This window comes from Meriones unguiculatus, chromosome 1, assembly GCF_030254825.1.
Source record: "Meriones unguiculatus strain TT.TT164.6M chromosome 1, Bangor_MerUng_6.1, whole genome shotgun sequence".
Lineage (NCBI taxonomy): Eukaryota > Metazoa > Chordata > Mammalia > Rodentia > Muridae > Meriones > Meriones unguiculatus.
In genome coordinates, this window is record NC_083349.1 from 32839885 (window position 1) to 32859949 (window position 20065).

Here is a 20065-nt window from a genome sequence, read left to right on the forward strand (position 1 = left end):
TCTTCCCTTTAATTATTAGTTTCTGTGCCAGAATAACTGACCCAAACATCAGAAAGTATGAACCACTCTTATGCCCAAAGATGTTCAGGGCTGTCTTTTCTAACTTTCATTGCCACACCAGGAAGGCCAATCCTGACCTTTGAAAAATAGCAAAGAGGGCTTCAGGAGAAGATAGCAGACCAGAAGCTATCTTGCGACCCAATGAAGTGAAATGTGAAAAAAGACATAGATAGATAGATAGATAGATAGATAGATAGATAGATAGATAGATAGATAGATAGATAGATAGATAGAGATAGAGATTAGATAGAGATGTAGATAGAGATAGATGTGTGTGTGCATATATGTATCTATATAGGCATATATATATATATATATATATATGCATACAGGTAGAAAGAGAGAGGGAAATCTTTGAAAATCCTCAAATGTGAGAGGAAGCTGAACAGTGCTGTTGAGAAACAGAAGAGTGAAGAACCCCACGGAAGAAAGCCAAGCTCAACGTAACTCCAGTCCCACTGCTCCCTGGTAGGAGAAGGGAAAAGAGGCTTCATCCAGCGGTAAGCCAGGCTGCCCTGGTGAAGAGAGACTGTCCACAGCTCTCACGTACCCACAAGTCTAGCTGAGGTCTTGCTGAGACGATGGCTTCTCTGTTAGAAGTTAGGACCTGCCAGCAGTACACAGGAGTTACCCAGGCTTGGCGACAGTGGCACCGTGCTGTAGAAGCCACAGCACCCTGTTGCAGAACTCACCAACAGAGAAGAACCCTCTGATAACCCAAAGCTTGCAGGTGAACTGGTAGATCAACCTTTGGAGCCAGCTGTTTGCGCAAGGCTTGCTGCTGTGAAGTCCAGGAACCCTGAAGCTTCATGGGACCACTTGTCACCCATGACCATATCCGCTCAGCATGATGGTTAATGTTAAACAGGTTTCAAAGTACCAGGATGGGTCAGGCTGACCCATTGTTATGATTGCTTGCACCACTCCCAACTTGTGTGAGCATTAGGCACCACATGGGGTAAAAGCTAGGGAAATGGTAGGGTAGGAAAACCCACCTGCCCAGACCGTTGACTAAAAAGCTATGTGGAGCAAGCAAAGGTCCAAGGTACACCAAGGAGGGAAGTTAATAAAGTGAAGACGATGCAGACAGACAGAAGACACTTACTCAATACAGCACTAGCATAAAGCCTATGAAAGACAAAAGTCCCACAGAAGTTCTGGGATGGGGATTTGGCTCAGTTGGTAGAGAACTTGCTAAGTATTTATGACACCTTGGATTTGATCCCCAGCACCACTATACATAGAGCATGGTGGTGGGTGTCTATACTCCCAACACTCAAGAAGTGGAGGCAGGAAGATCAAGAGTTCAAGGTCATCTTCAGCTGCCTACCTTGCTTGAGGTCGTTCTGGACTCAGAGTGACATGGCATGGTGGGGGTGTGCAGAGAGACAGAGAAAGGGAGAATGAAGGAGTCTACAAGTACATGTTGTATTCTTTCTCTGCCTCTGTCTCTGTCTGTGTGTGTGTCTCTCTCTGTCTGTCTATTCTTCCTTCTACCAGGTGTTCACTCTTTTATTCTATTCTGCCTTCAGTAACATTCTGACTTTAGCCTATTGGGGTTTTCACACTATTTTTATCCCTCTTCTTACACTTGTCTAAGATTTATTACAATTTTTTCCAATTGTTGGAATGTGTTTAGATTGTCTTGCCATTTTTTTAGTCTATGTGCGTGAGTATTCTACCTGCATGCACATCTGTATACCACAAATGTGCAGTACCAGAAAAGGCATCAGATCTCCTGGAACTAGAGTTACAGACAGTTGTGACACAGGGTGTGGGAACTGAAGGCCAGTCCTCTGGAAGGGCAGTCAGTACTCTCTTTCCAGCTCCATATTTTCAAAATGTTCTAGTTGCTTGTTTTTCTCTTCTAATTTGTAACATTCTTCTTCACTCTTCTTCTTCTTCTTCTTCTTCTTCTTCTTCTTCTTCTTCTTCTTCTGCTTCTGCTTCTGCTTCTTCTTCCTCTTCTTCTTTTATATTGGTGGCTTTTTGTTTATCATTTAGTTTTTGAGACAGAGATTCATGCAACGGCAGCTGGCCTCAAACTCTCTATGTTGCCAAGGCTGACCTTGAGCTCCTGATCCCTCTGCTTCCGTTTTTGAGTGGTGGGACATAGGTGCATGCCACAACCGCTAGCTTCTATTCTTGGAGCCTTGTTACCTTTTTTTATTTTCCCCTTTGCCAGTCCCTTTCTGTTTCTCATTTCCTATTTTTGCTATCACCCTTGATAATCACCAACTTCACAGCACACTCTGCTGTTGCCAGAACACGGTTTGTAGTAATTAGTGATTCGTTGCTGGAATTTATTTGGATTCATTGAACTTTAACTTTTGAACGTATTCCTGTTTTTGATTCTTCAAGCAATTTGTTTTCTCCACCCTGAGTGGGACTGGGAACTAAGCCCTTAGATGACGGTGCTGATGACAGAACCCTCAAATGAAACCAGAAGCTCTCCAAGCAGATGAACGAGCAAATCACAATGCAGAAACCCCAGAAACACAAAAGGCAAGTTAACGTGACTCCACCAAGATCTTCCCACATTAAAAATTCAGTTCAAAGATGTGAAAATGAAACAAAGTGTTGAGAGAAGAGTTTAATGTTTACCAGGAAAAATGATTACTTACCTCAAAGAAGACACAGCAGGTGAGTTCCTTCCTGAACCTGGAGAGAAAAGCCAGTGATATTGAGGAAAAACTCAACAAAAGAAAAAAAAATCAGCAACATTCAAGAAAAAAGAAATCATCAAGGAAACTGAATCTTGAGACAAAAAAAAAAAAAAAGAAAATGAAACAGAAATGCAGGAAATGAAGATTTCAACTAATCAAATAAAAAGCACAGCAGGACGCCAACAGACTCACGCAGAAGAAAAAAGACATTAGGAGTAAAGGAATAAATACTGCATTCAGATGGCAATAAAGAAAATAAATGGCCACATGTCCAAGGATCCTAGGATATGAGCAGGACACCAAGCCTAAGCATCCACAGGTTGAAGAACTCAGAGTGAAAGTGCAGCAGAGAGCCGGGCGTGGTGGCGCACACCTTTACTCCCAGGACTTACGAGGCAGAGGCAGGTGGAGTTCTTTGAGCATAAGTCCAGCCCGGTTTACCTATAGTTTTCCAGGACAGCCAGAGGTGCATAGCAAACCCTATCTCAGAAAAAGAAAAAGAGTGTAACTGAGCGGATCTCCTTCTGGGTGCTGTCTTACATGTCTGTCTTGGGGCTGGCACCATGATGTTTTTGTAAGCCTGGCTCTGTAATATGATTTGAGGCCAAGTAGTACGCTTTCTGAAACCTTGCTTTCTGCTTACAATGACTTTGGCTATTCTGGAGCTTTTGTGCTTCCATATGGATTTTAGCACCTTTTTCCACTTTTGTGAAATATGTCACTGGGATTTTCATGAAAGTTGTATTGACTCTGTGGCCATCTTCACATTAATTCTGCCATCTCATGATCACAAGGAGGTGTCATGACCCTCCTGGCATTCTGCTTCGTTTGGGGTCTTCAAGTTTCCTCTGAAGAGGCCCTCTCCACCTTCTTGGCTTGGTTTACTCCTGGATTGTCTGTGGGTTTTTTGAACAAATATGAAAGAAATCAGTAGGGGAAAAAATCCATTGCTAGCATATTCATTATTGTTATATAGAAAAGCTACTGATTTTCGTATGTTGAGTTTTGAATCCTGCTACTTTCCGGAAGGTGCTCACCAGGTCTAGAGCTTTCTGTTGGATTTTCAAGGGTCTTTGAAGTTAAGGTCATGATTTTATAATTAGGAATAACTTGATGTCATTTTTTCCCCGTGTGTATCCCTTTTATTCTTCGTGTCTTATTGTCTAACTAATATGTCAAACCCCACAGTCAGTAAGGGCAGAGCAAGTTGGGCTCCTTAATCTCATTCCAGATTTTAGAGCGAACGGTCTCTACCCACAGCAAAGTGCCGCTGATAGTTTTGTAATGTACGGACTTGATGTCACTGAGGCTTGCTCCTTCTATTCCTAGTCTCATTGGGTGACTTACCATGAAGGGATGTTGAACGTGGTCAAAGGCCTTTTCTGAAGTCAAGACGAACTGTTGGTCTCTGCCCTTCCGTGTGTTCATGCACTGTGTTCCACTGCTGGTAGGCACATGTGGAGACAAATTTGCATCCCTAGAATGACATCAGCGTGCCACGATGTGTAATTTCTTAATGTGTTCTCGAGCTTGGTCTGTGAGTGTCTTATTTTGCATCTGTTTCCCTCCAGGATGTTGCTCTATTAGCTAGGTCTGAGCATGCTCAAAACCAACTGACAGCGTCACAGAGACTGGCTTTCTAAAATGAGCTTGGTAGTTCTTCCCTGTGTAAACGACACCCTTTTCTGGCCTCCACGACAATGTATGCGGTGCAGACACATACAGTCACAAAATCTATTCGCAGAGAATACAAATAAATGAAACTCAAAAAAAAAAAATTAATCACACACTTTAGCTTCTCAAATGCTAAGATTACAGACTTGTGCCACTATTCCCAGCTCATGCTATTTCTTTCTTTTCTCTCTGTGTCCTGGAACTCACTCTGTAGACCACGCTGGTCTGGAACTCAGAGATCCACCTGCTTCTGCCTCCAGAGTGCTGGGATTGGAGGTGGGCACCACTGCCAGGCTAGAAGAGATGCTTCACTGACCAGGAATTGGAGCTGGGCCTCAGCGGTCTAAGTACCAAATCCTAACCAGTAAACCACCCAAGAGCGTCGGTCTCTCAACGATGTAATTATTCACGTTTAAGAAGTTACTCAAGAACACACGCTTAAGCCGAACCTTCTATCGATAAACATGAGAGGAGATTCTCCCAGAATGCTCACATTTCCTGAGAGTGCCGAAGAATTCCCACGTATGTACCCTTTTACATACGTAATGCTTTATCGTGCTTTAACAAATCCAACTGGAAAAAAATTAAAATAAATATGTCATGTCTTAGTATTTCCAAAGTTTAACTCCTCTGGAATATTGGCCACAAAAACACTTGTCTTAATTTGGCTGGCAACTATGTATTATTTTGCCTTATAACTTAAGAAATTGCTTTCTGTTTTTAAATTTGGAAGTGAGATTAATACAGCATCTATGGGAGCCTAGCAAGCGTGTATACGCCCTAAAACATTTCTAAACTTCTTAGTAGCTCACACACACATTTGTTACCTTTTACTTAAAAAATAAAAATAAAAAATAGAACAAATAATGCAGCCTGGCAAGATGGCTCAGCAAGCAAAGGCGCTTGCCGGCCTGACAACTTGAGTTCCATCTGTGGAGCCCTCCAGGTGGAAGGAGATAACTGATTCGTCAAGGTTGTCATCAGGCCTCCACACACATGCATGACACACATACACTCACACAAACAAATAAGAACTAAATATTTTAAGTGTAACTATAAAGGCCAGAATGGATCCTGTCAACAGGAACTCCTTAACCGACCCCTGGGGCAGGCATGCCAGTCATTCCTTCCGTTTCCCAAGCATCCTAAGACGCGCTGCAGCAGCACTCACTCCCACTCACTGCAAATGCTTTTCTCCCCCGATCTGTCTCCCATGCAGAACGCTCACACAGTCATTTAAACTTAGGGCCCAGTTTAAACGATGCCTCCCCAACAAGTCCCGCAGAAAACCCCATCCATTGAGAACTTTCTTGCATCTGTCCACTCGTCTCTTTTCTCCACACTCCACATGAGGTCATTTCGTAAGTGCTTATAGGCTGCTGGTCCTCTACCTAAAGAACACCGCCGGGTCTCAGACATAACCTTTTCCCTATGTATCCGGTGTGACATTCATCACGTTCAGTGGAGCCCCCGCCCCACTGAAAAGCAGGGTTTGGATAAGCATTGTAAATAATGAAGGATTGGGAAGAGAGCAAAGGCGGCGACTTAAAGATTAGAGTCCAGTATCCTCGGTGTAAGTGGCAATCAATCTTAATTGTGGTAAACACAGCCCCAGTGACCTGATTAGTCATGTAGAAACCCATAAATAAATAATCTGAAGCTATCCATCACTTCTACAGGGGGGTCAGAAGGTCACAGCCTTGGGTTTTCTAAGTGATCTACTAACTCACTCCCCAGATCAACGCGCGCTAGAGAAAGCAACCCAAAGGTCAAGCTGAGGCTGGGTTTCCTTGGAGGGAGACGTTTGTGGAAACCCAGGCTCGGCTGCTGCAGCAGTATCGATCATACAGCACACCCGATGTCAGGGGTTTGTCCACTAAGACACATCCACCTCTGGGCACGACAGACAAAACTCCTGAGAATCTGGCATTAACACACTTTCGTGAGAAAGTATCAAATCCAGGTTAGTGGTGTTATTGGACAAGAATCAAACGCTAGAAAAGCTGGATACCCTACCATAAAGGGAACTCTCACACAGCAGAAACTGGCAGCACTTTTCTTCCCCTTCCTCTCTGCCTGGGTAGAATTCCACACCCTCAGTAGAAGCCAGTCTGCCTAATGTTATCTCCATCCAAAACCTTGAGGCAATGGTTCTGTTCATTATGAAGAAAAAAAATTATGGTATCCCCCTAGCTATAAGTAGGGGTTTAAATTAGTCCTCTAAAGAAAGCAGAACATTTGCTTCATGGCTAGGAAGAAAGTCCCTGTCACCAAACACCAAAGTCAATGCTGTAAACTAAACTGTATATGTTCCATCCCCACCCCCAACCAAAAGGTTACACGTGGAAGTCCTCATTCCCAACACCATAGTGCTGTTTGGAACTGGAGACAGTTAATTTTGGAGAAGGTCATCAGGGTGGAACCCAAACAATGGCATTTGTGTCTTCCTATAAAGGGATTTTCAAGGCAACTAGCCTCCACCCTGATCTTTCCCTCCACACATCTCCCTCCTTTCTACTACTCACAAACATAACAGAAGGGCCACCTGAAGACACGGTGTTACAGCTCTAGCAGAGCTGGCACTGGTACCCTGACTGTAGACGTCCAGTCAGAGAACCATCCTAAATAAATTGCTGATTTTTAAGGCTCCCAGTCTTTGATTGGTTGTTATGGCAATCTGGGGTGACTGTGACAGCTGGGATGGGAGCAGGCATTTTATCCCCTGAATCATTCATGATGGCTTCATCATCCTGAATGAGGAACCACCTGGACAACAGCAGAGTGCCCAAGGAAATGAAGACGATGCTCTCAGGACCTCACACCCGATCTCCTTCACTTGCAAATACAACCTCTTACCTTGTAGAAACCGTACCTGTGCAAGGATAAAGTCTAAGGATAAGAGGGAGCTTGGGTTATTGCCATTAAGGGCTGCCCATGGAGGCACACACATATTATGGGCTGCCTCATTTAATTTCCACTTACAAGAGGAAACTGTAAGTGTAGTTTTAATATTTGTTCCATTAAAAAAAAAAAAAACACAAAAAACTACATCAACAAAAATTGAACTACTTTTAAAGGATACTTGGTCTGTTTCAGAATCATCTTCCTAGAGAATTCAGGAATGTTCCTGGCATAAAAGGGCCACTGCATACAACACAATCACCTGGCAGATGGGCACTTTATCCAGGCAAGTTTACAAACAAAATGTACCCACATCTAAACCCGACATAAATAATAGTTACTACTACCTCTTTTACAACTCAGAGAAGATGGCCACAGAAGCAGGAACATACAAGAAGAATTCAATAAATATTTGTTGGGTTTTATGAACAGACATAAAGTTAATCCTCTGAAATATATTTCATTTCTCCAATAATGTTTATCCAAATGCTTCTGTTGAAAGTTCAGTTTGAACAGTCTGGCACGGAAATACACTTGGCTGAACAATGTAGACCAAACTAACATCTCATAACTTATCTGGAGGTCATTCATTGTTTGTGGGGGAAGGTTTCCTGAGAAGGTATTGGCACGTGAGTGCATATACGCGTAAGATTGGGTTTCTGCTTGATTGTCTATAAAACACACAAGCAAAACAAAACAAATTATCCAGAGTCTTACTACAGAGCTCAAATAGACCGCAAATTCACAGTCTTCCTTCTTTAGTGTTCCCAATGTTTAGATTCGGGTGTGTGCATGGCATGCCACGAGGCTAGGTGGTTACCCACTCCTACCCTCTACCCTGATACCACACGGGCTGCACTGAAAGGCTTCCACTCGACCTTAGCCAATAAACAGACCAGACTGTAGACGAGACGCAGAGGATGGAGTTGAGATAGCTGTTGCCTTGGCTCCCACAGAGGCCAATCTTTCATTCCATCTCTTCTTCACACAGCCTGCACAACCTCCAGATTCCAGGAGTCCCTGTGTCTACCAAACGCTTCACACCCTATTGTTTCTTGCCCTAGCATACTGCACAATCACTTTTAATTCTTCTCCACATCTGTATAAATAATCATTACAAAGTATTTCAGATCAATTTTGCCTACCTAACCTCAACTGCTACAAACACGGTGCTCGGTTGATTTTCTAATACAATTTAAACTATAAAGGAACAGATACTTCCTTAGCAAAAAAGGACCTAAAAGTTATTCAGTGATGGGGAGATATTCTCAAGTGGCTAATAGCAAACTATTGAGCCTAAGAGACACCCAATTACGTTTTTAGACCACCATCAAAATTAAAAGTAATTTTAAAATGTTAGAATCACTGTCCAGAGGAAAGGCCATGGGTGATGTTTTTTGGTTTTTGTTTTTCTGCATCGTTCCCATGGCATGAGCCCAAGTTGCTTTCTATACTAAGCCAAGGCCATAGGCCCAGCCATGATGAAAGCTTGCACACTCAGATCCTACAGTCCATACCATACATTAGAGTGATAGTCACGCCAGATGCGCTCATCTGTTTCCGACCTAAAACTTCTGTAATTTGGCATCTAGCACAACGATCATGAAGAATAGATTGCCTCCTCGGGGGTTCTGTGGGCTCCCATAGCTTCTAGCCATCAGCTTCTTCATAATCGATGAGCATGGGAACCTGGCTACCCGCAGCAATGTGTGGGTAGAATATGGGTACATATGTAATTTGAATGGTTAGGCAACCAAAGATCCTCATCTTCAACTTCTGTTGAAGTAATTCTTAGCATCATGCCTGCTATCTGCCCTGCTGGCATACACTAAGCTTTGGATTCCGGAAGTATCTATATGGTCCAAGCCTGAAGACCCAGAAGAAATGAGTTCCTTGACTCACACTGTCTCTGTCCCTGGAGAATTTCAGGTTGCCTAAATGATAGTTAAAATAATAATAATAATAATAATAATAATAATAATAATAATAATAATGCACATTCCCTTGGCTCAGCTGCCTGGTTTGGAATCCAGATTTGCTCATATTCACCTGCCTCCCGAGCTTATAGCTGGTTCAACTAGGGCCTCTGACAAGACTAAATAAGCATGCAGATAGGGGGCTGCTGTTGCTTGAGGGCAGTTTCACTTTGTACCACCAAAAAAAGTGTGCAGAGGCCTGATAAAGCCTGGGCATCCTAACAGCCTCTGAAAGGAGAAGGACGGAACCTTGTGAGATCCACCCTCCTTCCACTAACCAGGTCTATCAATATCGTCATTGTGCAGGTCTTCTTTGTGCAGCCATATTGTTGTGGTATCATAAATACGGCTTTCCTGCCATCTCTAGGAGACACGATCTCATAGCAGACTTCCTGGTCCTCTGACTCTTACACTCTTCCCACCTCCCTTTCACTGATGGTCCTGGAGCCTTAGGTGCAGGGGTTGAGTTTTAAACGTATCCACCAGGACTGGGTTTCCCGACAGCAGCTGATCTGTGCGCTACGATCAGGTGTGGTTTTCTACAGCAATCTCTGCTGCAAAGAGGAGCGGTTTTTTGTTTGTCTGTTTTGTTTTGTTTTGTTTTTTGGTGGGGGTGAAAGCAATCCCCAGTTGTGGGTACATGTTTTAGAAACCATTTAGAAATTATGCCAGTATATTGTGGCAGTGGTGGGTTCTCCTCTAAAATCACGTCCTAACTAGTACCAGATGGTTTAAAGTTAGGCCATTTGGGCTGACAAATTATCACAACTTTTATTCTGACTTGGATTCCATAGGTAAGGATTGGCTTTATTTTAATCTGTTTATCTTTAATGTGTATGGGTATATATGTATGTCTGTGTACTGCATGCATACAATACTCACAAAGGTCCAAAAAGAATATTGGATCCCCTGGGACTAGAGTTATTAATGGTTTTGAGCTGCCATGCGGGTGCTTAGGATCAAACCAGGGTCCTCTGGAGGAGCAGCCAGTGCTCTTAACTGCTGAGCCATCTCTCCAGTCCCAGCACTGACTTTTAAAACAACTCCACAGCACTGAGGTGGCACAGCATACATAATCAAAGAAACACATTAGATTCACAGTACTTCATGACAAAGCTGTGGTTCCTTAGACCAACAAAGAGACACCAAATGTACACAGACGTATAATGACCGATGCTGTGGACAAGAATTCAGGAAATGATACACCTCAAACACTCAGGTCTTCATTAATATTGCAGGTGGGTATTGTTATTTACTAAGATGGTAGCAATTAAGCCCAGCCTGCTGGCATACTCCCACAGTCCCAGCCTTTAATAATGCCAGTACAGAAGAATTGCTATTAGTCCTTGACCAACCTGAGCTGCACAGTGAGACTCTGGCTCAGACAATTGGATGTTAATAACCAAAAGAAAAACCACAAATAAATGTTTTGTTGATAGCAAAACACGCATGGTTTTTATTTCCTTATCTCTTCCATTTTTAGATATCTCTGTCTGGCAGTCATTGTGGGTCTTTACAGACCCAGCTGATATAACCTGTAAGTAGAAAAAAAGAAGCTAAATGTGGAACCTAAGAAATCAGAGGACAATATGTTCACCAGACACCACTCTAGGGGTTATCGACCAAATAAACGCACATATGTTCACAAAGTGTTCTGAGGTTTGAGAAGAACGGTGCCCTAAGCACCCCACTGTACTAGCTCCCTTGGCTTCTTCCCCACGCTGTAGTAAGAGCTGTGCAGTTGGGTTCGTTTACTCATTTTTAAACACTAAGCCTTTTCATTTTTTTTTCAATCTATATTTAAGAAAAAGCAGAGATGGGGGAAAAAAAAAACCTGTAACACCTTTCTACCCTCGCTTAAACCCCAAGCCACTAGCCTGTTTTAATTAGGGTATCACAAAGCTGAGTCTGCAAGCCAACAGCGCTGTGTCCTGAGGCACCCAAAATGCCTCGCTTTCCAGACACCTGTGCGCTCCGGTGGCCTCTGCCCACTCAAAGAACTCTGTGAAGCCCACACACAAGTTTTCAATTACTCGGCCCCCTCACCTCCTGATAGATACAAAGGAATAGTGAGGAAAGGGAGAGTCTATGGCAGCAGGAAGAGTGCTAAAGCAGAAACACAAACCAATAAATGCAAGTGAGTTGCGTGTCTGGGCCACTGTGGAGTCTTAAACCAGGCCTGTTGTGTTTTGATCTTACGGAGGCGCATATGGCCTTCCATTAGCAGGTCTCAGAGCAGTGGGCCACGTTGCCATACCATATGTGCCGATCGCAGCAACAGGCCTGATTTATGGTGGCGAGCACAGGCGTTTCCTTTATATTTCATCTCCTTGTTATTTCAAGAGAAACGTAAGGGTAGATTTATTCTGCCATTACCGAGAAGCTTCCTAGAGATTGCTTGTTCAAAGCTGATAGTTTTCCAGTGGGTGAAGCGAGTTCGTTTTCAACAAAAACAAAAATTCAGTGAGACCTGGAAGATTTTTCTCCCCGTGCCTCCAAAATGAGAATGTGTTTACCCTCAACTTCACTCCCACCCCAGAACAATGGCAAACCAGCCAGGGCAAGAACGTTGTGGAGACCGGCGCCTGGTTAATTCAGGGCTTACATGCAGCCTCCCTGCTGGCCTTTACTCCTATCCTTGCCCCCCACACGTGCCCCGTTGTAGTTGGTCCTGTCAAGAAAAATCAGAAATATCCAAAAAGATGGCAAATAGCTCTATGATCATCATCTCACTAGAAGAATTTAAGGACCTTCCCCATCAGAAGTTGATTTACAGGTATTGCAATGAAAGGCAGAATCACATGCAAAGAAAGGATTGGACAGTCCTGGCATAGAGAGACAGAAAACGCCACGAGGTGCTTTACAGGCCTCAGTCACCTCCCGCTCTGGGCTTGGAAGACCTCTCATCTTGAATGTCTCTGGACCCTATTCTTGTATTGCCAAGTCCTAGAGTGATAAACTACTCTGCAGCTCTAAAAACAAAGTAGACATTAGCCAAGTGGTTTCACTCTGCCGAGTCTCTGCTAGATACAGAAGGGAAAGCTCTCACCCAGCTTTTAATTTGAATCACTCACTAGTTGAAAAGCAAACAAACAAAGCAGTATTTTTCTTAATTCCTAGAAAGACCTCTTCTGAAGAAACTTGATGGCTGTTAAATTGAGCTCACTTATCAAGCAATGAAAGTTGCTGCTGGTTGTTACACACACATACCCAGACATGCACACATACACAAACACACACACACAAACTCCAACTTCACTGACAGAGACCAGCTGCGTGGAGAGATGGGCTGAGTCTGCGAGTGACTGAAGGCCCCATTGCAAAGCAAACTTTGTGGTCACTGTGACTGCCAATATGAAGGATAAATATCTATTGGAATAGGAGGGAGTCTTTCTAGGCAACAGGGGAAAGAGATGCATTTTCAGACTCATTTCAAATTTTCATTAGATTACTCACCCCTCGATTCTGTGACCACCGGCTCCTCAGAAGATCTAGAGGAGCCAGAGGAAGCGCTTCTTTGGTAATGAAATCCACAAAGCTTTAGAAGGGTCTTTCTTATTTAGCTAACGAATCTCTTACGATGATCCACCTTTTTTTAAAAATGAAATACCATCACATAATGAGTCACCTCCAGCTTCACTGTGTAAAATGGTCACTGGATATAATGCAGGACGTAGAATTTTACTCACTAACTCTCCAAGTCTCAGTTTCTGTTGCTGTGACAAAAACACCCTGACAAAAGCAGGACAGGAAGGGTTCATGTTAATTCACAATCCCAGGTTACAGTCCTTCACTGGCCACAGGCCAACCTGATCTAAACAATCCCAGTGGCTTAGAAACCCCTCCCTGTAGGAGGTACGCACTACACCTTCCTCTCCAAAAGCCTTCTAAGGTTTCAACAGGAAACCTGAGTTCACCCTGGGAAACCAATGGGTTTATTAGGCTTACCTATAAAGCATGGATGAGGGTTTACTAACAACGGTATAGGTGAGCCCAAAGCAGCCACACTGGAAAGTCATCACCTACCTTCCACATAGCCACATAGATAGTGGTCCGTTCTAGTCTTCCCTGACCTAAACACTACCGGGTGACAATTGCATTTAGGATAGAATTCCATACAGACATCGAGAAGTGGCTTGACCCTTGCATGAGGGCGTTCAATGACTCTCCCCACCCACTCTGTTGGGGAAAGAATGTCAACAGTCAGCAAGCTCTGACATCTTCTTTTACTGATCACAGTTGGTTCAACGAAGACTGTGGCCGCATGGCTCAGAGGATGACGACGCCTCATTGAGATTCCCTTCCAGGGTGATTCTGCATTGTGTCAAGGTGACAAAACTATCATAGTAATGTTGCATAAAATTTCAATACATTGTAGTCTGGATATTTGCCACATTGCTAACCAAAGTCTCTAGATGTTGACTTTGCCACAATAAGACTGAAATTGTACATGGAACACTAGGAAGCAGACTGTGGAGGTAAGTCATGGCTGAAGTGATGACTGTACAAACAGGAGGACCTGAGTTCGACCCCCAGCACCCATATAAGTCTGGACATGGTCGTATATGCTTGTAATCCCAGTGCTGGGATGCAGAGACAGGAAGATTGTTATTACTAGGGCTTACTGACTTGCTTCCCTAGACTAATTCACAAACCCCAGCCCATTGACAAACTGTCTCCAAAAAAAAAAAAAAGAAAAAGTGGCTAGATCCTTGCGAATGACACCCAAGGTTGACATTTAGCCCAGCACTCATTCACACATGGACACACAAACACAATAGCAGAAAGCATTATACTTCTTGGGTCTCTGGGTTTTGTGGTCTTAATTAACATTTGCAATTTAAAAAAAAAAAAAACTTACTGAAATGGGGCTAGAGAAATAGGTTAGTGATTAAGGCCTTTTGCTGCATAATCACGAGGACCAAAGGTCAGGTGCCAGAATGCATACAAGATAATCCAAGCACTCAGCACATCCCTGTAACCCAGATCTGAGAAGGATGGAGACAGGAAGATAGCTGGGGCTTGCCAGCTTCCAGTGTAGCCAAGAGAATATGAGGCCCAGGGTCAGGGAATAGTCAGAGGATGACAGAAGAGGCCATCTGACCCTCTGTGAACATGCCCATGCAATGAACGTATGCTATGCCTACATCACACACAGAGAAACACAGACACAGAGAGAGAGAGATGTACCAATAAATTCACAAATCCTCTTTGAAAGAAAACTGTTTCTAAGAGTATTCATAGACCTTTATGTGCTTCTTGAGTTTGGAGGGGGTTTGTTTTGTTTTTGTTTTTGCTGGTGGTGGTAGTGGTTTTCTGAGACAGGGTCAGGGTTTCTCTGTGTAGCCCTGGCTGTCCTGGAACTCACTCTGTAGACCAGGCTGGCCGTAAATTCAGAGATTCACCTGCCTCTGGGATCCACCTGAGTGCTGGTATTCAAGTTCCTGGGTTTTTAGTTCTGACTGATCTTTTCATTTTGAACTTGCCTCTTCGATAACGTGTAATAATCGTACTTGTTGGTGATGTGTGGAATGGTATCTTTGCACATGTCCACGGTGTGAGCACAGCCAGTCAGAGTAATTAGCCTTTCTACTTTGTGGTGATCTGAGCATGACTGGCCCCAAAGATTTTCATATTTATGTGCTCACTATTTGAAAGGATTAGAAGGTGCGGTCTTGTTAGAGGACGTGTGTCACCGGGGAGTGGGCTTTGAGGTTTCAAAAGCCTAAGCCAGGTCGGTGACTCTCTCTTCCTGCTACCTGGGGATCTGGATGTAGCACTCTCAGCTTCATCTCCAGCATCATGTCTGCCTATGTGCTGTCCTCTGAACTGTAAGCAAGCCCCAATTAAACGCGTTCCTTTCTGAGACTTGTCACGGTCACGGTGTCTCTTAATAGCAGTAGAATATTGACTAGGACATACTTCTTGATGTTTGGCACCTTCGAGCTTCCCTTTAAGTTCTTCCCAAACAGACAGCAGGTCATGGTGAGGTCTCGTCACTCACGGGGCTGAGGATGTTAGAACCAGGTCCTTCTGCTTAGGAAAATGCATGTGTAACAGAGGTCAGAAGTTTAGCCCCAGACCTCAACTTGAGGCCAATGCCAGCTTAGACATTCTTCTTCCTATATGACCTTATGGTAGTTACTGACACTCTGAATTTGTTTTCTCGGTGGAAAACGGATTATTAATGCTTAAGTCCTGAACTGTTGAGAGAAATCCTATGGACCCTGAGCGCTCTTATCACAGTGCCAGCACAGAGCAGACTTTTGCTAACCGCTTTCCGAATGGACCCAAAAGCACCATGAGCACAGTGAGTCAAGTCACTCACCAAGGACCTCTCAGGCTCTAATTATGTTTCCAGAAAAATCTTAAATTCGGGAGATAAAGCATGATGAAAAGACGACCTATACTATATAGATACCAGAGTTATCAGATAGACTATGCTGTATCAGAGTTCGCACTGAGCGATATGGGCCAGATAACCAGTCAGCTGACAACCGATGCCTCCCAGCTATTACAGCAATGTGAACTACACATCAAAAACAACTGCGCAGAGTGATTTGGGGCAGGAAGTAATTCAAAGAGTCATGGCTGAGATGTTTTTGGAAGCATGATGCTAGGTCCTCAAAACTTCACCAACTCTAAACAAATCAAGGGCAGAAAGTAGGAAACCCCAAATTTAGATGTGTTTGTGGGTTTGCCATGAGGGAAAGCAGCCAGTGTGGTGCGATCAGAGTAGGAAAGTGGATTGTCAGGACATAGAGCTGGAAAGCGCACAGCCAACAAGAGTGGCCAGTCAGCTAGAAGAAACAGTATCCATTTTATTCTGCTACGCACCCAAGGCCCTCAGAACTCGCCATGCTGGTGCTATGAGAACAACAGTAATGGTTCTCAACCTTTCCTAAGTTTTCCTAAGTTCTTCACATTGTGGTGAACAAATGTGATAACAAAATAAAATTGACTTCATTGTACTTTTGCCACTGTTGTGAATCATAATGTAAATATCTGGCATGCAATATAGTATATTAAAGATTGTTTAACCCATCCAAAGGGGTCGTGACACACAGTTTGAGAACCACCAGTCTAGAGCCTAGATATACCTAAGCAATTATCATTGCTCCCAGAGCTGAGAGCCATGGGTCCTCGGCTGATGAGGTTGCTGGGGCAACAGGAGTCCAGACCTGCCTTCTATCCTGCTACTTCTGCATCTCCAGGGGCACCGGAGTATTTTCTTCTATCTTTCTATCTCATTATGTCCTGCCAGTGCCTCGCATTTGCAGAACATATGTAGAAGGCATCTGGCAAGAGGATTTTAAAATGTTGTTTGTAGTCTTTTATACACCCCCTTCCCAGGACAGTACAGAAAGAGTTGAAAAGCATCAATGAGGCCAGGAGTGAAATGTAACACTTTTCTCCTCAAATTTCTACTGTTATAAATCTTAGAAAACCAAGATAAAGAAAAGCTCCCTTGACGTGTCATCAAAAATGTTTGGGACTATTGCGGTAGGGCAGGATCAAAACATCCCAGGAATGGTTGGGGACAAGCTCATGAGACAGGCAACATGAGTACCTTCTTTGTGGCCCATCTCTTTCCAATACCAAACACAAAAAATCACCCAACCCCATTCACTCAAATTTGTAAATGACTGGTAATAGTTTCATGAACAGCCAAGTGAAATTAAGTATAGTAGACAAGTGAAATTAAGGAGTAACGTCAACTAAAGTCTTCAGGTAAATGATGCTTAAGATGTGTACAATAAGAACAGAAAAGCTTGTCCTACAATTCATACTGTCTAAGCAGATTAATGCAGTCAAAATAAATGTCATAAAGAAAATAATAAAAAGATGAATCAAAAAATAGTAGCATGCAAACTAGTGGGAAACCGAGTTTCTGAAGCTCAGCGCTTGGGCACTCTAGCCTCATCTGGAAGATAACTGCCCTGTGCTCTGTAGGATGCCCCATGCTTAGCAGCATCCCTAACCAGCAGCTCCCCAACCTGTAATAATCAAAGCCTCCTCCAGACATTGCCAAACATCTCCCAGGATGCTATCTTTAACTTGAGCTGAGTTGACATGAATAAAGGAGCCGCTTAATGGAAGCAGAGAGAGAGAGATTAATCTCAGTAGATAAATCATGTGCAAAGACATGAAGGCACAAACCAGCATAGAATGTGACGGGGGGAAATGGAGGGGTGTGAATCCAGGCAGCAGAAAGTACTTCATGTACTGGACTAAACGTTTGCCCATAACTAGGCAGTAAAAGGCCACTGCAAGATGTTGAGTAGGACAGCGGCTTATCTCTATTTGCATTTCGGGAGCATTTCTCTGTGGATAATGGGATAAAGGCAGAGGAGATTAAAAGAAGGGAAAAGAGCTCCCTGCCTAGTTGCTGTGTACTGACCAGATAGCAACCAACATGAAGACGAAAGGAGACATTCTGAAGGAGCAGGGCTCGGCAGGATGTCTGGAGAGGACTGAAGGAACCTGCAGGAGGTGGGCTTGAAGCTAGTGCTCAGTTAAAGCAGGCGAGAACTGGGCCCTTCCCAGTATGCAAAGGGTCAATGATGTCACGATGTCTAGCCAGTGGTCTTGTGTATCTGCTGTACATGTGCATTCTGTGTGCCCATGGACCCTGACTACTCAAGAACCATTTGTGCTGGATGTCTGGGTTTCCACAGCAGGCCACAACCATAACGGAAGGAGAATAGGAAAGATGACATGACAGACTTCAGAAGATTCTAGGGATTTAGGGAGGAGAAGGTAAAGGAGGAAGAAAAGTCTTTCAAATGATTCTGAGAAGAGCCAGCGGAAATAAGCTGCCTGGGTCTGAATGTTTGTGCCCCCCCATCCCATATTCACAGGCTGAGAGGCCCATTTGAGAGGCCTCACGAGTGCTTGTTTGCCCCTCGTGCTATGCCCGGACAATTGAGAAGGTGCAATCTGTAAGCCAGGAAACGGCCCCACCACACAGATAGCACCTTGATGATCTCCAGACTCCAGACTGTGAGAAATTGCATTCTGTCATTAGCTGTCCACGTTGCGGTAATTTTCATGCCTGCCTAAATGACCTAAGACACGTGACATGGAAGAATGGCATCAGAACAAAGAAAGCAAGACAAGACTGAGAACTGCCCATGCGTGCAGTGGTCAGGAGCCCTGGCAATATCAGCAGGTCCAAGAATCTGACTACAATGGCAGGGAGCGGACAGACAGAGAGAGGACATGTTTGTAGGCTTAGAGAAGGGGCCTAGACAAGGAACTGTTGTGTAATGACTAGTTCTTGGGCCCATTCTCTCAGGAAGGTATAAAGGAGTGAAATAAATAAATAAATAAATAAATAAATCCCTCACTAAAGTGTGTGTAAGTTATAAGGAGCATGCCTGACTTGGAGAAGGAATGCTACCTCGCAAAGAGATCAAATGAAACGCTTTGAAGGGAAGACCTAGGTGTGGGGGCAGGGGTGCTAGGTGGAAAAGCCAGGAAGAGCTGTTCTGAGCATTTCAGGAGATGGTAAAGTAGTACAAGAAATTAGGAAGAAATCAAAAGCAAGGCTTTGAGGATGCACTTGAAATCTGAATACCCTTTTTTTGTTGTTGTTCAAGCCACTGTGCAGAGATGTACAATTTTTCCCGGACACACTCAGCAGCTCAGATGAACGTGAGAATGGAGGCAGAGGTTGCTCTAGTTTGTGGGTTTATGGAAGATTCAGAAAGGTGCCTGGGAAGGGGGGCACAAGAAATCTAAAGGACTATGACAGATGGTGACACATGGCAGGTTCAAGATGACCGTAAACTAGTGTGTGTGTGTGTGTGTGTGTGTGTGTGTGTGTGCAAGAGCAGTACTGGCTGTCAAGCCATCTCTTCTTCAGACCTACGCTCTCACATATACCCCTCCACACAACAGATTTGCACCCCCACCTCTTGAGTTTTTGTGACAGACAGCACTCTCAAAATGTAATGAAAATGAGATGTGCTGCATACTTCCAAGGCCACAGGCAATTTTTACTTCAGCCCTTCAGAATTTCTGGAGGCCCCAAGTGCGTTCATCCAGACTACTATCAAGGCCAGAGAGAGAGGGACCCAGAAGTTCAGCTAGCCCTCAGAGGGCCAGGCATTTAAGCAGAACCGCTTCGGATCTTCAAGACCAGCCAGGCACCAGAGCTGCCCAGTCCGAATCACACTGGGCAACCGAGTTCAGACCTGTAAGATTTTGAGGGGGGTGATATGAAATTGTCTCACACCAGCTGAGAATTTAGAAACGAGGTTGTTTCAGGCCCGAGGTGGGCCGGGTCTGTACCCTGGGAACGGGCTGCCAAAGCTGAGCCATGGTGAGCCTCGCAGTGCTAAGAATGCGTGAGGTAAAAATGACCACCAAGGGCTGGAGGGGCCGGCTACGCAGGGTGATCGCTAATCTCTTTCTGTTTTTACTCTGGAAAAAAAAAAGAAGTGGGGAGCGCTACACATTATTCACTAGTGAGTCACCTCAGCTGCCACCGTGATGCCTGGTGACACATAATTAGAAAACAAATGACAGATTAGTTTAATAATATTCATTAGCAACTAATGAAACTGACAGTGTTTCCTACTGAAAGCAGGTTGGGCTGTTAGTTGATTTTAAGCAAATTATGCTCCTCCCTGTCCATGCTCCCTCACCACTTCCCTCCTCCCCCAACACCTCCCTCCTCCCTCCTCCCGACCTCTCTCCTCCCCATCTGCCTTTCAGCTAAATGAGAGGCTGGAGGTAAAGAGCAGGAGAGGACTGTAAGTGGGTCATAAAATAGGGCATAGA